Here is a 15,332-nt window from a genome sequence, read left to right on the forward strand (position 1 = left end):
TTCTGTGTAAATATTAACATGTTTATACAGATTCTTTGTAAATATTTTCATGTTTATACTGATTCTGTGTAAATATTGACATGTTTATACAGATTCTGTGTAATTATTGACATGTTTATACAGATACTGTGTAAATATTTACAGGTTTTTAAAGATTCTGTGTAAATATTTAATGGTTTTTACAGATTCTGTGTAAACATTTACATGTTTATACAGATTCTGTGTAAATATTGACATGTTAATACAGATTCAGTGTAAATATTGACATGTTTATACAGATTCTGTGTAAATATTGACATGTTCATACAGATTCTGTGTAAATATTTACAGGATTTAAAGATTCTGTGTAAATATTTACTGGTTCTTACAGATTCTGTGTAAATATTTACATGTTTATACACATTCTGTGTAAATATTTACATGTTCACACATACTGTGAAAATATTTACATGTTTATACAGATTCTGTGTAAATATTTACATGTTTATACAGATTCTGTGTAAATATTTACATGTTTATACAGATTCTGTGTAAATATTTACATGTTCATACACATTCTGTGTAAATATTTACAGGTTTATACAGATTCTGTGTAAATATTTACATGTTTATACAGATTCTGTGTAAATATTTACATGTTTATACAGATTCTGTGTAAATATTATCATGTTTATGCAGATTCGGTGTAAATATTGACATGTTTATACAGATTCTGTGTAAATATTTACATGTTCATACATATTCTGTGTAAATATTGACATGTTCATACAGATTCTGTGTAAATATTTACATGTTTATACAGATTCTGTGTAAATATTGACATGTTTATACAGATTCTGTGTAAATATTTACATGTTTATACAGATTCTGTGTAAATATTGACATGTTTATACAGATTCTGTGTAAATATTTACATGTTTATAGAGATTCTGTGTGAATATTTACATTTTTATACAGATTCTGTGTAAATATTTACATGTTTATACAGATTCTGTGTAAATATTTACATATTTATACCGATTCTGTGTAAATATTTACATGTTTATAAAGATTCTGTTTAAATATTAACATGTTTATACAGATTCTGTGTAAATGTTTTCATGTTCATACACATTCTGTGTAAATATTGTCATGTTTATACAGATTCTTTGTAAATATTGACATGTTTATACAGATTCTGTGTAAATATTTACAGGATTTAAAGATTCTGTGTAAATATTTGCTGGTTTTTACAGATTCTGTGTAAATATTTACATGTTTATATACATTCTGTGTAAATATTTACATGTTCATACACATTCTGTAGAAATATTTACATGTTTACACAGATTGTGTGTAAATATTTACATGTTTATACTGATTCTGTGTTAATATTTACATGTTCACACAGATTCTTTGTAATTATTTTCATGTTTATACAGATTCTGTGTAAATATTTACATGTTTTTACAGATTCTGGTAAATATTTACATGTTTATAGAGTTTCTGTGTAAAGATTTACATGTTTATTCAGATTCTGTGTAAACATGTACAATTTCATACAGATTCAGTGTAAATATTTACATGTTCATACTGATCCTGTGTAAATATTTACAAGTATATACAGAGTCTGTGTAAACATTTACATGTTCATACAGATTCTGTGTAAATATTTACACGTTCATACAGATTCTCTGTAAATATTTACATGTTCATACAGATTCTGTGTAAATATTTACATGTTCATACAGATTCTGTGTAAATATTTACAGGTATATACAGATTCTGTGTAAATATTTACTGGTTTTTACAGATTCTGTGTAAATATTTACATGTTTACGCAGATTCTGTGTAAATATTGACATGTTTATACAGATTCTGTGTAAATATTGACATGTTTATACAGATTCTGTGTAAATATTTACATGTTTATACAGATTCTGTGTAAATATTTACATGTTTATACAGATTCTGTGTAAATATTTACATGTTTACACAGATTATGTGTAAATATTTACATGTTTACACAGATTCTGTGTAAATATTTACATGTTTATACAGATTCTGTGTAAATATTTACATGTTTATACTGATTCTGTGTAAACATTTACATGTTTATACTGATTCTGTCTAAATATTTACATGTATATAAAGATTCGGTGTAAATATTTACATGCTGGAACAGATTCTGTGTAAATATTTACATGTTTATACAGATTCTGTGTAAATATTTACATGTTTATACAGATTCTGTGTAAATATTTACATGTTTTTACAGATTCTGGTAAATATTTACATGTTTATAGAGTTTCTGTGTAAATATTTACATGTTTATTCAGATTCTGTGTAAACATGTACAATTTCATACAGATTCAGTGTAAATATTTACATGTTCATTCTGATCCTGTGTAAATATTTACAAGTATATACAGAGTCTGTGTAAACATTTACATGTTCATACAGATTCTGTGTAAATATTTACACGTTCATACAGATTCTCTGTAAATATTTACATGTTCATACAGATTCTGTGTAAATATTTACATGTTCATACAGATTCTGTGTAAATATTTACAGGTATATACAGATTCTGTGTAAATATTTACTGGTTTTTACAGATTCTGTGTAAATATTTACATGTTTATGCAGATTCTGTGTAAATATTGACATGTTTATACAGATTCTGTGTCAATATTTACATGTTCATACAGATTCTGTGTAAATATTTACATGTTTATACAGATTCTGTGTAAATATTTACATGTTTATACTGATTCTGTGTAAACATTTACAAGTTTATACTGATTCTGTCTAAATATTTACATGTATATAAAGATTCGTTGTAAATATTTACATGCTGGAACAGATTCTGTGTAAATATTTACATGTTTATACAGATTCTGTGTAAATATTTACATGTTTATACAGATTCTGTGTAAATATTTACATGTTTATACAGATTCTGTGTGAATATTTACATGTTTATACATATTCTGTGTAAATATTTACATTTTTATACAGATTCATTGTAAATATTTACATATTTATACAGATTCTGTGTAAATATTTACATGTTTATAAAGATTCTGTGTAAATATTTACATATTTATACCGATTCTGTGTAAATATTTACATGTTTAGAAAGATTCTGTTTAAATATTAACATGTTTATACAGATTCTGTGTAAATATATTCATGTTCATACACATTCTGTGTAAATATTGACATGTTTATACAGATTCTTTGTAAATATTGACATGTTTATACAGATTCTGTGTAAATATTTACAGGATTTAAAGATTCTGTGTAAATATTTGCTGGTTTTTACAGATTCTGTGTAAATATTTACATGTTTATGTACATTCTGTGTAAATATTTACATGTTCATACACATTCTGTAGAAATATTTACATGTTTACACAGATTGTGTGTAAATATTTACATGTTTATACTGATTCTGTGTTAATATTTACATGTTCACACAGATTCTTTGTAATTATTTTCATGTTTATACAGATTCTGTGTAAATATTTACATGTTTTTACGGATTCTGGTAAATATTTACATGTTTATAGAGTTTCTGTGTAAATATTTACATGTTTATTCAGATTCTGTGTAAACATTTACAATTTCATACAGATTCAGTGTAAATATTTACATGTTCATACTGATCCTGTGTAAATATTTACAAGTATATACAGAGTCTGTGTAAACATTTACATGTTCATACAGATTCTGTGTAAATATTTACACGTTCATACAGATTCTCTGTAAATATTTACATGTTCATAGAGATTCTGTGTAAATATTTACATGTTCATACAGATTCTGTGTAAATATTTACAGGTATATACAGATTCTGTGTAAATATTTACTGGTTTTTACAGATTCTGTGTAAATATTTACATGTTTATGCAGATTCTGTGTAAATATTGACATGTTTATACAGATTCTGTGTCAATATTTACATGTTCATACAGATTCTGTGTAAATATTGACATGTTTATACAGATTCTGTGTAAATATTTACATGTTTATAGAGATTCTGTGTGAATATTTACATGTTTATACAGATTCTGTGTAAATATTTACATGTTTATACAGATTCTGTGTAAATATTTACATGATTATACAGATTCTGTGTAAATATTTACATGTTTATACTGCTTCTGTCTAAATATTTACATGTTTATACAGATTCGGTGTAATTATTTACATGCTCGAACAGATTCTGTGTAAATATTTACATGTTTATACAGGTTCTGTGTAAATATTGACATGTTTATACAGATTCTGTGTAAATATTTACAGGATTTAAAGATCCTGTGTAAATATTTACTGGTTTTTACAGATTCTGTGTAAATATTTACATGTTCATACAGATTCTGTGTAAATATTTACATGTTTATACAGATTCTGTGTAAATATTGACGTTTATACAGATTCTTTTTAAAAATTTACCTGTTTATACAGATTCTGTGTAAATATTTACATGTTTATACAGATAATGTGTAAATATTTACAGGTATATACAGATTCTGTGTAAAGATTTACATGTTCATACAGATTCTGTGTAAATATTCACATGTTTATACAGATTAAGTGTCAATATATACATGTTTATACAGATTCTGTGTAAATATTTACATGTTTATTCAGATTCTGTGTAAATATTTACATGTTCATACAGATTCTGGTAAATATTAACATGTTTATACAGTTTCTGTGTAAATATTTTCATGTTTATACAGACTGTGTGTAAACATTTACAATTTTATACAGATTCAGTGTAAATATTTACATGTTCATACAGATCCTGTGTAAATATTTACAGGTATAAACAGATACTGTGTAAATATTTACAGGTTTTTACAGATTCTGTGTAAATATTGACATGTTTATACAGATTCTGTGTAAATATTTACATGTTTATACAGATTCTGTATAAATATTTACATGTTTATAAAGATTCTGCGTAAATATTTACATGTTTATACACATTCTGTGTAAATATTTTCATGTTTATACACATTCTGTGTAAATATTAACATGTTCATACAGATTCTGTGTAAATATTTACATGGTTATACAGATTCTGTGTAAATATTTACATGGTCATACAGATTCTGTGTAAACATTAACATGTTTATACACATTCTGTGTAAATATTTACATGTTCATATAGATTCTGTGTAAATATTTACATGTTTGCACAGATTCTGTGTAAATATTTATATGTTTATACAGATTCTGTGTAAATATTTACATGTCTATACAGATTCTGTGTAAATATTTACGTTTACACAAATTCTGTCTAAATATTTACATGTTTATAAAGATTCGGTGTAAATATTTACATGCTCCTACAGATTCTGTGTAAATATTTACATCTTTATTCAGATTCTGTGTAAATATTTACATGTTTATACACATTCTGTGTAAATATTGACATGTTTATACAGATTCTGTGTAAATATTTATATGTTTATAGAGATTCTGTGTGAATATTTACATGTTTATACAGATTCTGTGTAAATATTTACATTTCCATACAGATTCTTTGTAATTATTTACATGTTCATACAGATTCTGTGTAAATATTTACAGGTATATACAGATTCTGTGTAAATATTTACTGGTTTTTACAGATTCTGTGTAAATATTTACATGTTTACGCAGATTCTGTGTAAATATTGACATGTTTATACAGCTTCTGTGTAAATATTTACATGTTTATACATATTCTGTGTAAATATTGACATGTTTATAGAGATTCTGTGTGAATATCTACATTTTTATACAGATTCTGTGTAAATATTTACATGTTTACGCAGATTCTGTGTAAATATTGACATGTTTATACAGCTTCTGTGTAAATATTTACATGTTTATACAGATTCTGTGTGAATATTTACATGTTTATACATATTCTGTGTAAATATTTACATTTTTATACAGATTCTTTGTAAATATTTACATATACAGATTCTGTGTAAATATTTACATGTTTATAAAGATTCTGTGTAAATATTTACATGTTTATAAAAATTCTGTGTAAATATTAACATGTTTATACAGATTCTTTGTAAATATTTTCATGTTTATACTGATTCTGTGTAAATATTGACATGTTTATACAGATTCTGTGTAATTATTGACATGTTTATACAGATACTGTGTAAATATTTACAGGTTTTTAAAGATTCTGTGTAAATATTTAATGGTTTTTACAGATTCTGTGTAAACATTTACATGTTTATACAGATTCTGTGTAAATATTGACATGTTAATACAGATTCAGTGTAAATATTGACATGTTTATACAGATTCTGTGTAAATATTGACATGTTCATACAGATTCTGTGTAAATATTTACAGGATTTAAAGATTCTGTGTAAATATTTACTGGTTCTTACAGATTCTGTGTAAATATTTACATGTTTATACACATTCTGTGTAAATATTTACATGTTCACACATACTGTGAAAATATTTACATGTTTATACAGATTCTGTGTAAATATTTACATGTTTATACAGATTCTGTGTAAATATTTACATGTTTATACAGATTCTGTGTAAATATTTACATGTTCATACACATTCTGTGTAAATATTTACAGGTTTATACAGATTCTCTGTAAATATTTACATGTTTATACAGATTCTGTGTAAATATTTACATGTTTATACAGATTCTGTGTAAATATTATCATGTTTATGCAGATTCGGTGTAAATATTGCCATGTTTATACAGATTCTGTGTAAATATTTACATGTTCATACATATTCTGTGTAAATATTGACATGTTCATACAGATTCTGTGTAAATATTTACATGTTTATACAGATTCTGTGTAAATATTGACATGTTTATACAGATTCTGTGTAAATATTTACATGTTTATACAGATTCTGTGTAAATATTGACATGTTTATACAGATTCTGTGTAAATATTTACATGTTTATAGAGATTCTGTGTGAATATTTACATTTTTATACAGATTCTGTGTAAATATTTACATGTTTATACAGATTCTGTGTAAATATTTACATATTTATACCGATTCTGTGTAAATATTTACATGTTTATACAGATTCTGTGTAAATATTTACATGTTTATACAGATTCTGTGTAAATATTGACATGTTTATACAGATTCTGTGTAAATATTTACATGTTTATACAGATTCTGTGTAAATATTGACATGTTTATACAGATTCTGTGTAAATATTTACATGTTTATAGAGATTCTGTGTGAATATTTACATTTTTATACAGATTCTGTGTAAATATTTACATGTTTATACAGATTCTGTGTAAATATTTACATATTTATACCGATTCTGTGTAAATATTTACATGTTTATAAAGATTCTGTTTAAATATTAACATGTTTATACAGATTCTGTGTAAATGTTTTCATGTTCATACACATTCTGTGTAAATATTGTCATGTTTATACAGATTCTTTGTAAATATTGACATGTTTATACAGATTCTGTGTAAATATTTACAGGATTTAAAGATTCTGTGTAAATATTTGCTGGTTTTTACAGATTCTGTGTAAATATTTACATGTTTATATACATTCTGTGTAAATATTTACATGTTCATACACATTCTGTAGAAATATTTACATGTTTACACAGATTGTGTGTAAATATTTACATGTTTATACTGATTCTGTGTTAATATTTACATGTTCACACAGATTCTTTGTAATTATTTTCATGTTTATACAGATTCTGTGTAAATATTTACATGTTTTTACAGATTCTGGTAAATATTTACATGTTTATAGAGTTTCTGTGTAAAGATTTACATGTTTATTCAGATTCTGTGTAAACATGTACAATTTCATACAGATTCAGTGTAAATATTTACATGTTCATTCTGATCCTGTGTAAATATTTACAAGTATATACAGAGTCTGTGTAAACATTTACATGTTCATACAGATTCTGTGTAAATATTTACACGTTCATACAGATTCTCTGTAAATATTTACATGTTCATACAGATTCTGTGTAAATATTTACATGTTCATACAGATTCTGTGTAAATATTTACAGGTATATACAGATTCTGTGTAAATATTTACTGGTTTTTACAGATTCTGTGTAAATATTTACATGTTTACGCAGATTCTGTGTAAATATTGACATGTTTATACAGATTCTGTGTAAATATTTACATGTTTATACAGATTCTGTGTAAATATTTACATGTTTATACAGATTCTGTGTAAATATTTACATGTTTATACAGATTCTGTGTAAATATTTACATGTTTACACAGATTATGTGTAAATATTTACATGTTTACACAGATTCTGTGTAAATATTTACATGTTTATACAGATTCTGTGTAAATATTTACATGTTTATACTGATTCTGTGTAAACATTTACATGTTTATACTGATTCTGTCTAAATATTTACATGTATATAAAGATTCGGTGTAAATATTTACATGCTGGAACAGATTCTGTGTAAATATTTACATGTTTATACAGATTCTGTGTAAATATTTACATGTTTATACAGATTCTGTGTAAATATTTACATGTTTATACAGATTCTGTGTGAATATTTACATGTTTATACATATTCTGTGTAAATATTTACATTTTTATACAGATTCATTGTAAATATTTACATATTTATACAGATTCTGTGTAAATATTTACATGTTTATAAAGATTCTGTGTAAATATTTACATATTTATACCGATTCTGTGTAAATATTTACATGTTTAGAAAGATTCTGTTTAAATATTAACATGTTTATACAGATTCTGTGTAAATATTTTCATGTTCATACACATTCTGTGTAAATATTGACATGTTTATACAGATTCTTTGTAAATATTGACATGTTTATACAGATTCTGTGTAAATATTTACAGGATTTAAAGATTCTGTGTAAATATTTGCTGGTTTTTACAGATTCTGTGTAAATATTTACATGTTTATATACATTCTGTGTAAATATTTACATGTTCATACACATTCTGTAGAAATATTTACATGTTTACACAGATTGTGTGTAAATATTTACATGTTTATACTGATTCTGTGTTAATATTTACATGTTCTCACAGATTCTTTGTAATTATTTTCATGTTTATACAGATTCTGTGTAAATATTTACATGTTTTTACAGATTCTGGTAAATATTTACATGTTTATAGAGTTTCTGTGTAAATATTTACATGTTTATTCAGATTCTGTGTAGACATTTACAATTTCATACAGATTCAGTGTAAATATTTACATGTTCATACTGATCCTGTGTAAATATTTACAAGTATATACATAGTCTGTGTAAACATTTACATGTTCATACAGATTCTGTGTAAATATTTACACGTTCATACAGATTCTCTGTAAATATTTACATGTTCATACAGATTCTGTGTAAATATTTACATGTTCATACAGACTCTGTGTAAATATTTACAGGTATATACAGATTCTGTGTAAATATTTACTGGTTTTTACAGATTCTGTGTAAATATTTACATGTTTACGCAGATTCTGTGTAAATATTGACATGTTTATACAGATTCTGTGTCAATATTTACATGTTCATACAGATTCTGTGTAAATATTTACATGTTTATAGAGATTCTGTGTGAATATCTACATTTTTATACAGATTCTGTGTAAATATTTACATGTTTACGCAGATTCTGTGTAAATATTGACATGTTTATACAGCTTCTGTGTAAATATTTACATGTTTATACAGATTCTGTGTAAATATTTACATGTTTATAGAGATTCTGTGTGAATATTTACATTTTTATACAGATTCTGTGTAAATATTTACATGTTTATACAGATTCTGTGTAAATATTTACATATTTATACAGATTCTGTGTAAATATTTACATATTTATACAGATTCTGTGTAAATATTTACAAGTTTATAAAGATTCTGTGTAAATATTAACATGTTTATACAGATTCTGTGTAAATATTTTCATGTTCATAAACATTCTGTGTAAATATTGACATGTTTATACAGATTCTTTGTAAATATTGACATGTTTATACAGATTCTGTGTAAATATTTACAGGATTTAAAGATTCTGTGTAAATATTTGCTGGTTTTTACAGATTCTGTGTAAATATTTACATGTTTATATACATTCTGTGTAAATATTTACATGTTCATACACATTCTGTAGAAATATTTACATGTTTACACAGATTGTGTGTAAATATTTTCATGTTTATACTGATTCTGTGTTAATATTTACATGTTTACACAGATTCTTTGTAATTATTTTCATGTTTATACAGATTCTGTGTAAATATTTACATGTTTTTACAGATTCTGGTAAATATTTACATGTTTTTAGAGTTTCTGTGTAAATATTTACATGTTTATTCAGATTCTGTGTAAACATTTACAATTTCATACAGATTCAGTGTAAATATTTACATCTTCATACTGATCCTGTGTAAATATTTACAAGTATATACAGAGTCTGTGTAAACATTTACATGTTCATACAGATTCTGTGTAAATATTTACATGTTCATACAGATTCTGTGTAAATATTTACATGTTTATACTTATTCTGTCTAAATATTTACATGTTTATACAGATTCGGTGTAAATATTTACATGTTTATACAGATTCTGTGTGAATATTTACATATTTATACATATTCTGTGTAAATATTTACATTTTTATACAGATTCTTTGTAAATATTTACATATTTATACAGATTCTGTGTAAATATTTACATGTTTATAAAGATTCTGTGTAAATATTTACATGTTTATAAAAATTCTGTGTAAATATTAACATGTTTATACAGATTCTTTGTAAATATTTTCATGTTTATACTGATTCTGTGTAAATATTGACATGTTTATACAGATTCTGTGTAATTATTGACATGTTTATACAGATACTGTGTAAATATTTACAGGTTTTTAAAGATTCTGTGTAAATATTTACTGGTTTTTACAGATTCTGTGTAAACATTTACATGTTTATACAGATTCTGTGTAAATATTGACATGTTAATACAGATTCAGTGTAAATATTGACATGTTTATACAGATTCTGTGTAAATATTGAGATGTTCATACAGATTCTGTGTAAATATTTACAGGATTTAAAGATTCTGTGTAAATATTTACTGGTTTTTACAGATTCTGTGTAAATATTTACATGTTTATACACATTCTGTGTAAATATTTACATGTTCACACATACTGTGAAAATATTTACATGTTTATACAGATTCTGTGTAAATATTTACATGTTTATACAGATTCTGTGTAAATATTTACATGTTTATACAGATTCTGTGTAAATATTTACATGTTCATACACATTCTGTGTAAATATTTACAGGTTTATACAGATTCTGTGTAAATATTTACATGTTTATACAGATTCTGTGTAAATATTTACATGTTTATACAGATTCTGTGTAAATATTATCATGTTTATGCAGATTCGGTGTAAATATTGACATGTTTATACAGATTCTGTGTAAATATTTACATGTTCATACATATTCTGTGTAAATATTGACATGTTCATACAGATTCTGTGTAAATATTTACATGTTTATACAGATTCTGTGTAAATATTGACATGTTTATACAGATTCTGTGTAAATATTTACATGTTTATACAGATTCTGTGTAAATATTGACATGTTTATACAGATTCTGTGTAAATATTTACATGTTTATAGAGATTCTGTGTGAATATTTACATTTTTATACAGATTCTGTGTAAATATTTACATGTTTATACAGATTCTGTGTAAATATTTACATATTTATACCGATTCTGTGTAAATATTTACGTTTATAAAGATTCTGTTTAAATATTAACATGTTTATACAGATTCTGTGTAAATGTTTTCATGTTCATACACATTCTGTGTAAATATTGACATGTTTATACAGATTCTTTGTAAATATTGACATGTTTATACAGATTCTGTGTAAATATTTACAGGATTTAAAGATTCTGTGTAAATATTTGCTGGTTTTTACAGATTCTGTGTAAATATTTACATGTTTATATACATTCTGTGTAAATATTTACATGTTCATACACATTCTGTAGAAATATTTACATGTTTACACAGATTGTGTGTAAATATTTACATGTTTATACTGATTCTGTGTTAATATTTACATGTTCACACAGATTCTTTGTAATTATTTTCATGTTTATACAGATTCTGTGTAAATATTTACATGTTTTTACAGATTCTGGTAAATATTTACATGTTTATAGAGTTTCTGTGTAAATATTTACATGTTTATTCAGATTCTGTGTAAACATGTACAATTTCATACAGATTCAGTGTAAATATTTACATGTTCATTCTGATCCTGTGTAAATATTTACAAGTATATACAGAGTCTGTGTAAACATTTACATGTTGATACAGATTCTGTGTAAATATTTACACGTTCATACAGATTCTCTGTAAATATTTACATGTTCATACAGATTCTGTGTAAATATTTACATGTTCATACAGATTCTGTGTAAATATTTACAGGTATATACAGATTCTGTGTAAATATTTACTGGTTTTTACAGATTCTGTGTAAATATTTACATGTTTATGCAGATTCTGTGTAAATATTGACATGTTTACACAGATTCTGTGTCAATATTTACATGTTCATACAGATTCTGTGTAAATATTTACATGTTTATAAAGATTCTGTGTAAATATTGACATGTTTATACAGATTCTTTCTAAATATTTACATGTTTATACAGATTCTGTGTAAATATTTACATGTTTACACAGATTATGTGTAAATATTTACATGTTTACACAGATTCTGTGTAAATATTTACATGTTTATACAGATTCTGTGTAAATATTTACATGTTTATACTGATTCTGTGTAAACATTTACATGTTTATACTGATTCTGTCTAAATATTTACATGTATATAAAGATTCGGTGTAAATATTTACATGCTGGAACAGATTCTGTGTAAATATTTACATGTTTATACAGATTCTGTGTAAATATTTACATGTTTATACAGATTCTGTGTAAATATTTACATGTTTATACAGATTCTGTGTGAATATTTACATGTTTATACATATTCTGTGTAAATATTTACATTTTTATACAGATTCATTGTAAATATTTACATATTTATACAGATTCTGTGTAAATATTTACATGTTTATAAAGATTCTGTGTAAATATTTACATATTTATACCGATTCTGTGTAAATATTTACATGTTTAGAAAGATTCTGTTTAAATATTAACATGTTTATACAGATTCTGTGTAAATATATTCATGTTCATACACATTCTGTGTAAATATTGACATGTTTATACAGATTCTTTGTAAATATTGACATGTTTATACAGATTCTGTGTAAATATTTACAGGATTTAAAGATTCTGTGTAAATATTTGCTGGTTTTTACAGATTCTGTGTAAATATTTACATGTTTATGTACATTCTGTGTAAATATTTACATGTTCATACACATTCTGTAGAAATATTTACATGTTTACACAGATTGTGTGTAAATATTTACATGTTTATACTGATTCTGTGTTAATATTTACATGTTCACACAGATTCTTTGTAATTATTTTCATGTTTATACAGATTCTGTGTAAATATTTACATGTTTTTACGGATTCTGGTAAATATTTACATGTTTATAGAGTTTCTGTGTAAATATTTACATGTTTATTCAGATTCTGTGTAAACATTTACAATTTCATACAGATTCAGTGTAAATATTTACATGTTCATACTGATCCTGTGTAAATATTTACAAGTATATACAGAGTCTGTGTAAACATTTACATGTTCATACAGATTCTGTGTAAATATTTACACGTTCATACAGATTCTCTGTAAATATTTACATGTTCATAGAGATTCTGTGTAAATATTTACATGTTCATACAGATTCTGTGTAAATATTTACAGGTATATACAGATTCTGTGTAAATATTTACTGGTTTTTACAGATTCTGTGTAAATATTTACATGTTTATGCAGATTCTGTGTAAATATTGACATGTTTATACAGATTCTGTGTCAATATTTACATGTTCATACAGATTCTGTGTAAATATTTACATGTTTATAAAGATTCTGTGTAAATATTGACATGTTTATACAGATTCTTTCTAAATATTTACATGTTTATACAGATTCTGTGTAAATATTTACATGTTTACACAGATTATGTGTAAATATTTACATGTTTACACAGATTCTGTGTAAATATTTACATGTTTATACAGATTCTGTGTAAATATTTACATGTTTATACTGATTCTGTGTAAACATTTACATGTTTATACTGATTCTGTCTAAATATTTACATGTATATAAAGATTCGGTGTAAATATTTACATGCTGGAACAGATTCTGTGTAAATATTTACATGTTTATACAGATTCTGTGTAAATATTTACATGTTTATACAGATTCTGTGTAAATATTTACATGTTTATACAGATTCTGTGTGAATATTTACATGTTTATACATATTCTGTGTAAATATTTACATTTTTATACAGATTCATTGTAAATATTTACATATTTATACAGATTCTGTGTAAATATTTACATGTTTATAAAGATTCTGTGTAAATATTTACATATTTATACCGATTCTGTGTAAATATTTACATGTTTAGAAAGATTCTGTTTAAATATTAACATGTTTATACAGATTCTGTGTAAATATATTCATGTTCATACACATTCTGTGTAAATATTGACATGTTTATACAGATTCTTTGTAAATATTGACATGTTTATACAGATTCTGTGTAAATATTTACAGGATTTAAAGATTCTGTGTAAATATTTGCTGGTTTTTACAGATTCTGTGTAAATATTTACATGTTTATATACATTCTGTGTAAATATTTACATGTTCATACACATTCTGTAGAAATATTTACATGTTTACACAGATTGTGTGTAAATATTTACATGTTTATACTGATTCTGTGTTAATATTTACATGTTCACACAGATTCTTTGTAATTATTTTCATGTTTATACAGATTCTGTGTAAATATTTACATGTTTTTACGGATTCTGGTAAATATTTACATGTTTATAGAGTTTCTGTGTAAATATTTACATGTTTATTCAGATTCTGTGTAAACATTTACAATTTCATACAGATTCAGTGTAAATATTTACATGTTCATACTGATCCTGTGTAAATATTTACAAGTATATACAGAGTCTGTGTAAACATTTACATGTTCATACAGATTCTGTGTAAATATTTACACGTTCATACAGATTCTCTGTAAATATTTACATGTTCA

Source organism: Pan troglodytes, chromosome 22 (assembly GCF_028858775.2).
Source record: "Pan troglodytes isolate AG18354 chromosome 22, NHGRI_mPanTro3-v2.0_pri, whole genome shotgun sequence".
NCBI classification, from domain to species: Eukaryota; Metazoa; Chordata; class Mammalia; order Primates; family Hominidae; genus Pan; species Pan troglodytes.